The sequence below is a fragment of the Archocentrus centrarchus genome, chromosome 8 (assembly GCF_007364275.1).
Source record: "Archocentrus centrarchus isolate MPI-CPG fArcCen1 chromosome 8, fArcCen1, whole genome shotgun sequence".
Taxonomy (NCBI): Eukaryota; Metazoa; Chordata; class Actinopteri; order Cichliformes; family Cichlidae; genus Archocentrus; species Archocentrus centrarchus.
The window spans coordinates 12,359,008-12,368,775 of NC_044353.1; positions in this window are offsets into that span (position 1 = coordinate 12,359,008).

Consider the following 9,768-nt stretch of genomic DNA (forward strand, 5'->3'; position numbering starts at 1 on the left):
GTTTTATTTTAAGTAGCTGGAAATTTGGGGCACTACAAATACAGTATGACAGCTATCATGTCATATTTAGTGACACGATAGCAGGGACACTTTGACTCAAGCACACAAACAAAGCTCAGAGATCACAGTCATATTGAAATCTATGGCATTGGAAAGTGGTGGTGAAACTGCACACAAACAGTATGTCAGCATTTGCTAAACCTGAAGAGGAAAACTTCATTCTTGTTGTCCCTCATAAATGTTTCTGTTTCTATCCTTCAAATTAGGCTGAACATGCCGGAGCCCCCATGCAAAGTTTGGTAAAGTTAAAACTAGGTCAAGCTAGCGTTTGGGGCAAAGTAGCATGATAAAGAAAAGTGCTACATAAAAAACAGTCTATTTACCATTGACAATAAATTGGTGAACCAGCGAGTTATAGCCTCAACAAAGCAAGACAATAAAAGCAAACAAAGACAAAATAAATAAATGTTGTTCAGATGTGTGGTAGTAAAAAGGGTTTTTATTTTATGCACAAATAATGATCCAGTACAAAGCATTGTGTGCATGTATTAAAAAAAGAAAAAAAAAACCCAAAAAACCCAACTAGCTTTTGAGTTAATAAATGATGACTCCATAATTTCAACACGAGCTAAGGGTGTGCATGTGTGTTTGAACAGGTTTCAAAGAGTAGCCTGTGGCAGGAAAGTCACCTTGACTGAGCAGCATATACAGAGCAAGCCAAGGTTTAATCATTCACACGCACAAGTTCAAATGCAGGAAACAGACCCCGTTGACTTGGGCAAACAACAGCAGCTACGATAAAGTTATGCAATTGAATACAAGTCAAATACAACCCCCAATATCTACTCGCACATACACACACATTTTGTTTTATTTTTCTAAGTTGCTCAGTTTGCCTGTTTAGTGGATTTAACTTGGCCACATTCAGACTGAGAGCACACACACACACACACACACACACACACACACACACACACACACACACACACACACACACCGGTCACAGTGATCAATTGCAGCTGCAGGAGTGAGCGTGCAAAAATGGGGAGACCATTGTTCTGCAGAGAAAGAATGGGGCAAAGAAAATTGGACTGAAATGTGAATGTGTGGGAGGAAGAGGGAAAGCGAGCAGGGAGAAGCAGGGAACATAAAGTTTGCGAGGACGGAGAGATTATGTGCAGGGGGTGAGAGTGCGCGAGACAGACTTACAGACAGAAGAAGGTCAGAAAAGAGATTTGCATGTCAAGTAGTAATAGGCTTGTCCTGAGTACTGCTAAGCTGCAGTGTTCATAGTGCTGCAGTGTGTGCATGTAGACATGCAGTGCCTTATTATAAAAGCTACACTAGCTGTCACTATCAGAATTACATTTGTACTTCACTCTGACTATTCTTTTTCTAAATCTTGTGTGTGTGTGTGTGTGTGTGTGTGTGTGTGTGTGTGTTTCAGTGATGTTAATGCTATGCAGCTTATTAAGAGTGCGAATGTGATGCTTTTTTGTCAGCAAAGGTTTACTGCCATTAGACTGTGTGTCCTTCCCTAATTCATCTACTGTTCATTTTAGTCTTGACTGACGCAAAGTGCATTTGCTAAAAGAAAAAAAAAAAAAACCCCACCGAATACAACGTAGGCCACCTGATCCAGTACATTTTATTTAAACACAATATTATTTTCCTCGCATACATTTTTTTGCCATAATTTCAAAATTTGCATTTTTTTTTGCAGGCTAATTTGTCCCAGTTTCTATTGGGTAGCTGGTGGAACTCATATTTGATGACAGAAAAGAATATTCTTATACAGGTTATAGAAATTAGCTGTACTGCAAACAGTGTTTTCACTCAGTGCAGCAGAAGCTGAAACTACAGTGGCTACAATCTGAACAATTACAGAAAACAACTTTGACATTTAGTTCACTGACACTTTTTACAGCGCTGAACACAGATATAAAATGTCCAATTTTAAGTCTGGCTTGGAAGATTTGCTACATGAAGTGTACAAAAATCTGATTTTTGTTCCACCCAGTATAAAACTTTCTCTTTTACCCATCTCAGCTCTCAGGCAGGGTACCACTTTGAAATAGATTTGTTGAGGCTAAAATTACACCTGGTCTTCAACCAATTACCTGAACATCCCCCCCCCCCCCCCCCCCCCCCCCCATTAGTGCCCAGCATGCTATATCTCTCACACACACACACAAAAAAAAACACACAAAATGAGCTGAATACCAGCTTAATCCATCATCTGTTTTGCTTGCAGTATTTCACACACAGATGACTTTCATTTACCCTTGTAGACATTTGCATGCACAATATACACACACACACACACACACATTATTGTGCAATATATAAAAGCAGGTACTTTTACATTATTTCCAGGAGATTCCATTTTTGTCCCTACAATCCATCACCAGGCCTTAAATATGCAGATAGTCCTGATAAGTGTGCTGGATGACAGTATAAAACATTCAAATGTACCCCATTTATTTAAATTCCCCCTCATTTATATTCATATCACTGATTCAAAGCTGGCCTCTGTCCTTTACTGCTGCAGGAACTCATGCAGATCAGTGGTCACAGGAAATAGTGATTGGCTGGTCTTATTGCCATTCATCTGGTGTACATACTTTCTGTGCAGAGAGAGGGGATGCTGGACCGAGGAATAAACACTGGTGTAAACTGTGCCTTATGCAATCACACACATACACACAGTCCAGAGTTTTTTTTAACTTTGCAGACATTTCACATGCACAAAAAAAGCTTAACAGACTAAAGGCAAGGGAAACTGGTTTCTGGATATATCACAGAAATCAGAGACATAACACACAAGCACAGTGACTTTATTGTTCATTTGAAATTTTACAGTTTGAAATTTTAAAGTTTACAGTTTGCGAAGAATGAAAAAACTCCCAACCTGCCCTATGCCTATAAATCACTGAGACTCACTCAGATGGATAAAGACAAAGACACTACTACACTGCAAAGTAAAGATGAACAGAAGAAGCACAAAGGGAAATGAATTCACATTTACGTGTTAATGAGGTGAAGTCTCTCTTTATGTCACATCACAGCTGAGCTGAATAAAAGCAGGTTCATTACTAACATCACATCTGATATTTAATTTATAATTTCAGCACACTTTAAACAGCATATTTTTAACTATCAATTTTAAGTCACTAATGCTTTACAGTATTTACATTATAGTAACATTAATGCAGAACGTGAAAGTGAAGACATGCTTGGATGGTTTCCCATAAAATTTGCACAACATTCTTGTTCCCCTTAAGATGAATTCTAACAATCATTACTTTTTCAATTAATTGTAAAATTAGTGACATTCCCATCATCCTTAGGCTTCAGTCAGCAGGCTTACAGAGTGGTTATCGACCATCTGGTAACTATCGGCTGCTAGAGGAAAAATTAGTGTTCCCCAGCTGATTGCCAGATAGTTTCAAGAGGTTGCTGGGTGAAAATTGGCTGTGAAGAAGGCGCTACACTGAAAACCTCCTTGCAGTTATTTTGGTCACTAGTCCATAGGTTGCCTGTAGTTTGCATGGAAGACACTGACTTCTCTGAAAACTATTTGCTAAGTGGTAATAAAACTTCAAGAAGTGCGATGCAAAGTGGAAATGGAGACTGTGCGCCTTCAAAAACATGCTCTCCCACTGAGAACAACATGTTTCAAAAGGCACAACTTTTACTTTGAAAACAAATGGTCTCCATTTCTAGTTAGTGAGTGTTTGCAGACAAACTGGCATCTTCCATGCAAACTACGAGCAACTGTGGCAACCTGCTAGTGAACAAAGCAATCATAAGGAGGTTATGCGACAGATTTCACAGTGTGACAGGCAGCAACCACTTACCAACCGGTCAGAGAATACACAGGGAGGTTGCCAGAGGGTCGCTGACTGATCTCTAGGCTTGTGCGACTGAGGTGCCGTTTACACGAAGCCGTTTTCACTGGAAACGGTGTCGTTTTGATGCGTTTCAGCCTTTCGTTTACACGATGGCGTTTCAGAAACGATCCGCCTTTACACGAGGACATGTGAAACGATGAAAACGATGTAGTTCCCATGCCAGGCCACAAGTTGGCGTTGGTTTTCTCTTTGCAGTTTGTTTACGCAAGACGCGCATGCGTGGAGTGACACAGTAGGTAGAGCGGCAAATTGTTCATTACTTACAAAACGGCCAATGTGAGAGGTTTTGTGTGGACAGATGATGAGGTTGGATCGCTGCTGCACACAACGCTGAATTACAAAACGGTAAAAACACAGGAAAAGCATAAGAAACACTCGTGAATCCGCGAGTACTGTTTATCAGTTTGCGCGTGCGCGAAAAACTGGCCGTCGCAACCATAGTGCGCATGTGCGAGTCGAGCGTTTTCAAATCACCCCGGTTTCAAGTGTTTACACGAAAACGCAAGCCGGTGCGTTTCTGAAACGCTCCACTCTGGACCCCGTTTCTGAAACACATCGTTTTCACTCTGTTGTCGTGTAAACAGAAGGGCGAAACGCATCAAAACGACACCGTTTCAAAATGAAAACGGTCTCGTGTAAACGGCACCTGAGGCCTTAGATGTTTGGTGCTAATTAGCAAATATTGTCATGGAATCAGACAAAACTAAGACAGTTATTATAAATTAAGATTACTTAATAGGAATGTGATAACATTGTCATTGTCAACATGCAGCTTCAAGCTCTGATGTGCTTGTGAGCTTCCCAGAGCCTCTATGCTTAGTTCAATATTTGAAATTAGTATTATAGTTTTTGGAAGTACAGAACTTACAGAAAGTCAAAGCACTTCCACAGAGATTCACTTATTCACACACACTTTAAACACTATCTATCACGCAATGGGTTCAGTACCTTGCCCAAGGACACTTTGACATTGATTAGTAGATGACTCGCTCTACCTCCAGAGCCACAGCTGCTTGAAAACAAGGCCCAACGAAATGCATGTCAAGGGCTGAGATATATTATGTGATAAGTGAACAGTCAGTTCTCATACTCAACACCTTGTATAGTGGAGAAATTGGCTGGTGTCAAGACCTGAGCAACTTTGACAAAATCATTACGGTCAAACAGGAGCGCCACACTCATCATTCAAACCCAGCTGGCTTGAATGATGAGTGTGGTACTCCTGGTCAGCACCAGTGAACACTCCTTTATACTTCATTGCTTCTCTGAAAGCATAGTTGCTGCAGTTGTTCTCTTTAACACTGAAAATTGAGCAATGTTGGTTTTAACATAAAAAGAAAGAAAAATACTTTTCATTTGCTTAAAAAATAAAGCATAATGGATTAAATGCAAGGGGCTGGCTAGTCATGTAAAGCTCAGTTCCTGATTCAATGTGTGGCATGCAGGTTAAGCTAAAAACCATTGTCATGTATAGAGTCACTGTTGGCCTTTTGTTAATGCTGATAGAGAGAAAACGGGTCTGTGAAACCGCACTTCAAAGTGTGAATGACAAAGAGGAGAATGATGCAATGGGAGGGGTAAAAAGTGACAGACGTAGTAGACAGAGGCAAGGGGGGAAAGAGAGCTGCAAAGAACCCATTATGAGAGTAAATGATTTTAACTCTTTGAACACTATTAGAGAAGTCTAATCAAACTCTGGTCTTTGTTATCCACTGTTCTGTTACAGAACCTAACCTTGTTTAACCTACAAAACCAGAAACCATCAATCCCATTTCTGAACCCCTAAAACTCCTCGGAATAAAGAAATGTCTTCACTGTGATGATTGACATGTACACACACTCTGCTCCAACCCCCATACAGGGTCAGTCCAAGCCTCCCAACGTGCGTGCGTGCGTGCATGTGTGTGTGTGTGTGTGTGTGTGTGTGTGTGTGTGTGCTCAGAATGTTCCAGCTCACGGTGGGGGAGGGGTGTGTGCACACTGTCCTGGCATGCTGCCAGTCTCAGTCTCTCATTACCACTGGGTGTGTGTAAGTGTGTATGTGTGTGTTTGAGTGCGCAATGGGAGCCTGTCAGCGTGACGGGCATTACCATGGCAACGCCAGAGCAGGTTCCAGATGCAGTGCATCATATTTCTGCAGGATGGTGCACAAGCATACGCACACACACGCACACCCATCAAATTGGCAGAAGACCTTTGGTTGGCCATGTAGATTAGTTTTATCGTGACGGACCAACTCTCATTTAAATATTCATTCCTCCTTTTATTCTCCTCCTTTCTGAGATGGATGGTCGGCCGCCAAGATCCGGTGATCAGTGCTGACACGCACGCGGGCACGTGCATGCACACACACACACACACACACACACACGCAGTGCAGGCGATCTTTTACTTGCAAACCCTTTTCACAGGGAAGTTCAGCTTTTACATTCTCTGCAACCCAAAGTCCCAAAAAAGTTGGGATACTGTGTAAAATGTAAATAAAAATCATTTTAACAAATGTATTAGTTCATTTTGAATTTGAAGGCAGCAAAAAACTTGGGACAGGGCCATGTTTTCTTCTTTTAACAGCAGTCGATAAACATCTGGGAACTGAGGGGAGCAGCTGCTGGACTTTTGGGAGAGGAAGGTTGTCCCATTCTTGTCTGATAGAGGACTCTAGCTTCTCAACAGTCCTGGCTTTTCTTTGTTGTATTTTTCATTTCATGATGCTCTAAAGGTTTTCAGTTGGTGAAAAGTCTGACTACAGGCTGGCCGCTTCAGCACCCTGGCTTCTTATGATGCCATGATGTTGTAATAGCTCCAGTTTGCAGTTTAGCATTGTCTTGCTGAAATATGCAAGGGCTTCCATGAAAAAGACGTCATCTGGATGGGAGCATAATCTAAAACTTGTATGTATCTTTCAGCATTGATGGTGCCTTTCCAGATGTGCAAGCTGTCAATTCCTATAGGCACTAACACACCCCCACACCATTAGAGATGCAGACTTTTGAACTGAGTGCTGATAACAAGCTGGACAGTCCCTCTCCTCTTTAGTTGATGTCCATGTTTTCCAAAAGGAATTTAAAATTACGATTCATCTGACCACAGAACAGTTTTCCACTTTGATTCAGTCTATTTTAAATGAGCTTTAAATGGCCCAGAGAAGATGGTGTTTTTGGGTCATGTTCACATATGGCTTCTTCTTTGCATGTTAGAGCTTTAACTGGCATTTAAGGATGACGCAGTGAACTGTGTTTATAGACAGTGATTTATGGAAGTGTTCCTGAGCCCATGCAGTGATTTCAATGACAGAATCATGCCTGTTTTTAATGCAGTGCTGCCCGAGGGCCAGAAGATCATAGACATCCAGTACTGATGTTTGACCTTGTTGCATGCACACAGAAATTTCTCTGGATTCTCTTGGAGACTGGTAAACCTCTGCCCAGAAACTCTGCCTTTCTAAGATGCTCTTTTTATACCCAGTCATGTTTCTGACCTGCTACCAATTAACATGAGTAATTACCAAATGTTCATCCAGCTGTTTTTTTTTAACACTACTTGCTTTTCCAACCTTTTGTTACCCCCGTTCCAACTTTTTTGAGACAGTTTAAAATGAGCTAATGTTTCTCATTACTTTTATTTTTTTTTTTACATTACATTACTTTTTTTATTTTTTATTTTAATAACATTTCAAGTGTCCCAACATTTTCGGACTTAACAGTCTTGCAGATGTTTGTTATTTGCTTCCTGGGAGAGCGTTAGAAGAGACAAAACACAAAGCTCATCCCTGCTTGTTAAACATGAAATTGCCAGCAGGACTGCTGAGGTGTTTGTAAAGGTTAAACAAAGATGTAATGTATTAACTGGTAAACTTCAGAGTGTCTGTCAGATGGACTTTGTTACTCTGGAGAGAGCAGGGTAGCTATTTCCCTTATCCAGCTCCTGGCTAAAGCTTCATAGTTATTGTACAGACATGGTATTGACCTTTTTGATCAAACTCTCAGAAAGAATAATGTCCTTCATGAATCATTCTACTGGGGGACTGGTATTTAGATGTGAACTTAATAGAGAGAAGAGGCTTGAGGGTCTACTGGTTTGACACTGAAATGATTCATCAATGAGAACCTGCTTTGACTGAGTGTAAAAAAATACAGTGTGGTAGTAGTGAACAATACTTCCCATTTCAATTTTTCTTTCCCCTTCTTCATCAACTCATCCCATCCTATTTTACCCTTTCCTGTATCTTGTCCTCCACAATAATCCTGAGCAGCCCTGCAACAGAACCTCATTATTCACACTATTAATCCTCCACACTGTGAAGGACCGTGTATGTGTGTGTGTGAGAGAGAGAGAGCGACAGTAAAAGTGTGTGCTTAAAAAAGGAAGAAGGGTACACAGAAGTTTGAATCACTGAGTGTTCGTGTGTGTGTGTGTAGCATTTCTATCTGCATGACTTATTCATATTAGTATAGAATTACAAGTGGGTCAGGCACGCACACACACACACACACACACACACACACACAGATATCTTTTAGGTGTTATTTTAATCAAAATGACTAATTAGCATCTGTATTCAGATCATTGCTGGTTTGACAGATAAAATATGATATTACTCTGTTGGAAAAAGATATTAAATGAACAGACTAACAGCAATACAATAAATACTTCACTTTATGTATAAGACTTTTGAATATGCACAGTTTTCTATGATCTAATGTCAGATCTAAAGAAAGAAGAATGGATTAATTTTTATCATAAGTAAGTCAAACAATGCTACAAAGTACTGTAATGCTAAACTAGTGCAGTAACTTCTAAACATGTAAAATATGACAAGCAGTAAGTTCTGATTTAGTCTGTAATGCAACATTTGTTACAGTTGCAATAATACAGCAGCTGGCAAGCAGTATCTAAAATACACTCACCAATTACTTTATTAGGTATAGCTTACTAGAACTCAGTTCAACCCATTTTTTCCTTCAGAACTGCCTTAATTTTTCACAGCACAGATTCAACAAGGTGATGGAAACATTCCTCAGAGAGTTTGGTCCATACTGACATGACAGCATCACACAGCTGCTGCAGATTTGTCAGCTGCACATCCATGATCTGACTCTCCTGTTTCTTTTCTGGATTGAGATCTGGTGACTGTGGAGGCCATTTGAGTGCAGTGAGCTCACTGTCATTTTCATGAAACTAGTTTGAGATCTGAGTTTTGTGACATGGTGCATTATCCTTCTGGAAGCAGCCATCAGAAGATGGGCACACTGTGGTCATAAACAGATGGACATGGTCAGTGACAATACTCAGGTGGGCTGTGGTTTGAAACAATGCTCAGTGGGAACTAAGTGGCCCAAAGTGTGCCAAGAAAATATCCCCCCACACCACTCAGCAGCCTGAACCATTGAAACAAGGCTGGATGGATCTCTGCTCTCATGTTGTTTACAACAAATTCTGACCCTACCATCTGAATGTCACAGCAGAAATCGAGACTCCTCAGACCAGGCAAGATTTTTCCAATCCTCTATTGTTCAATTTTGGTGAGCCGGTGCAAACTGTAGCCTCAGTTTCCTGTTCTTAGCTAACAGGAGTGGCACCAGGTGTGGTCTTCTGCTGCTGTAGCCCATCTGCTTCAAGGCTCAATATGTTTTGTGCATTCAGAGATGCTCTTCTGCATACCTTGGTTGCAACAAAGGGTTATTTCAGTTACTGTTGCCTTCCGGTCAGCTTGAAGCAATCTGGCCATGCTCCTCTGACCTCTGCCATCAACAAAGCATTTTTACCAATAAAACTACGCTCAATTGATATTTTCTCTTTTTTATATCATTCTCTGTAAACCCTAGACATGGTTGTGTGGAAAAATCCCAGTAGA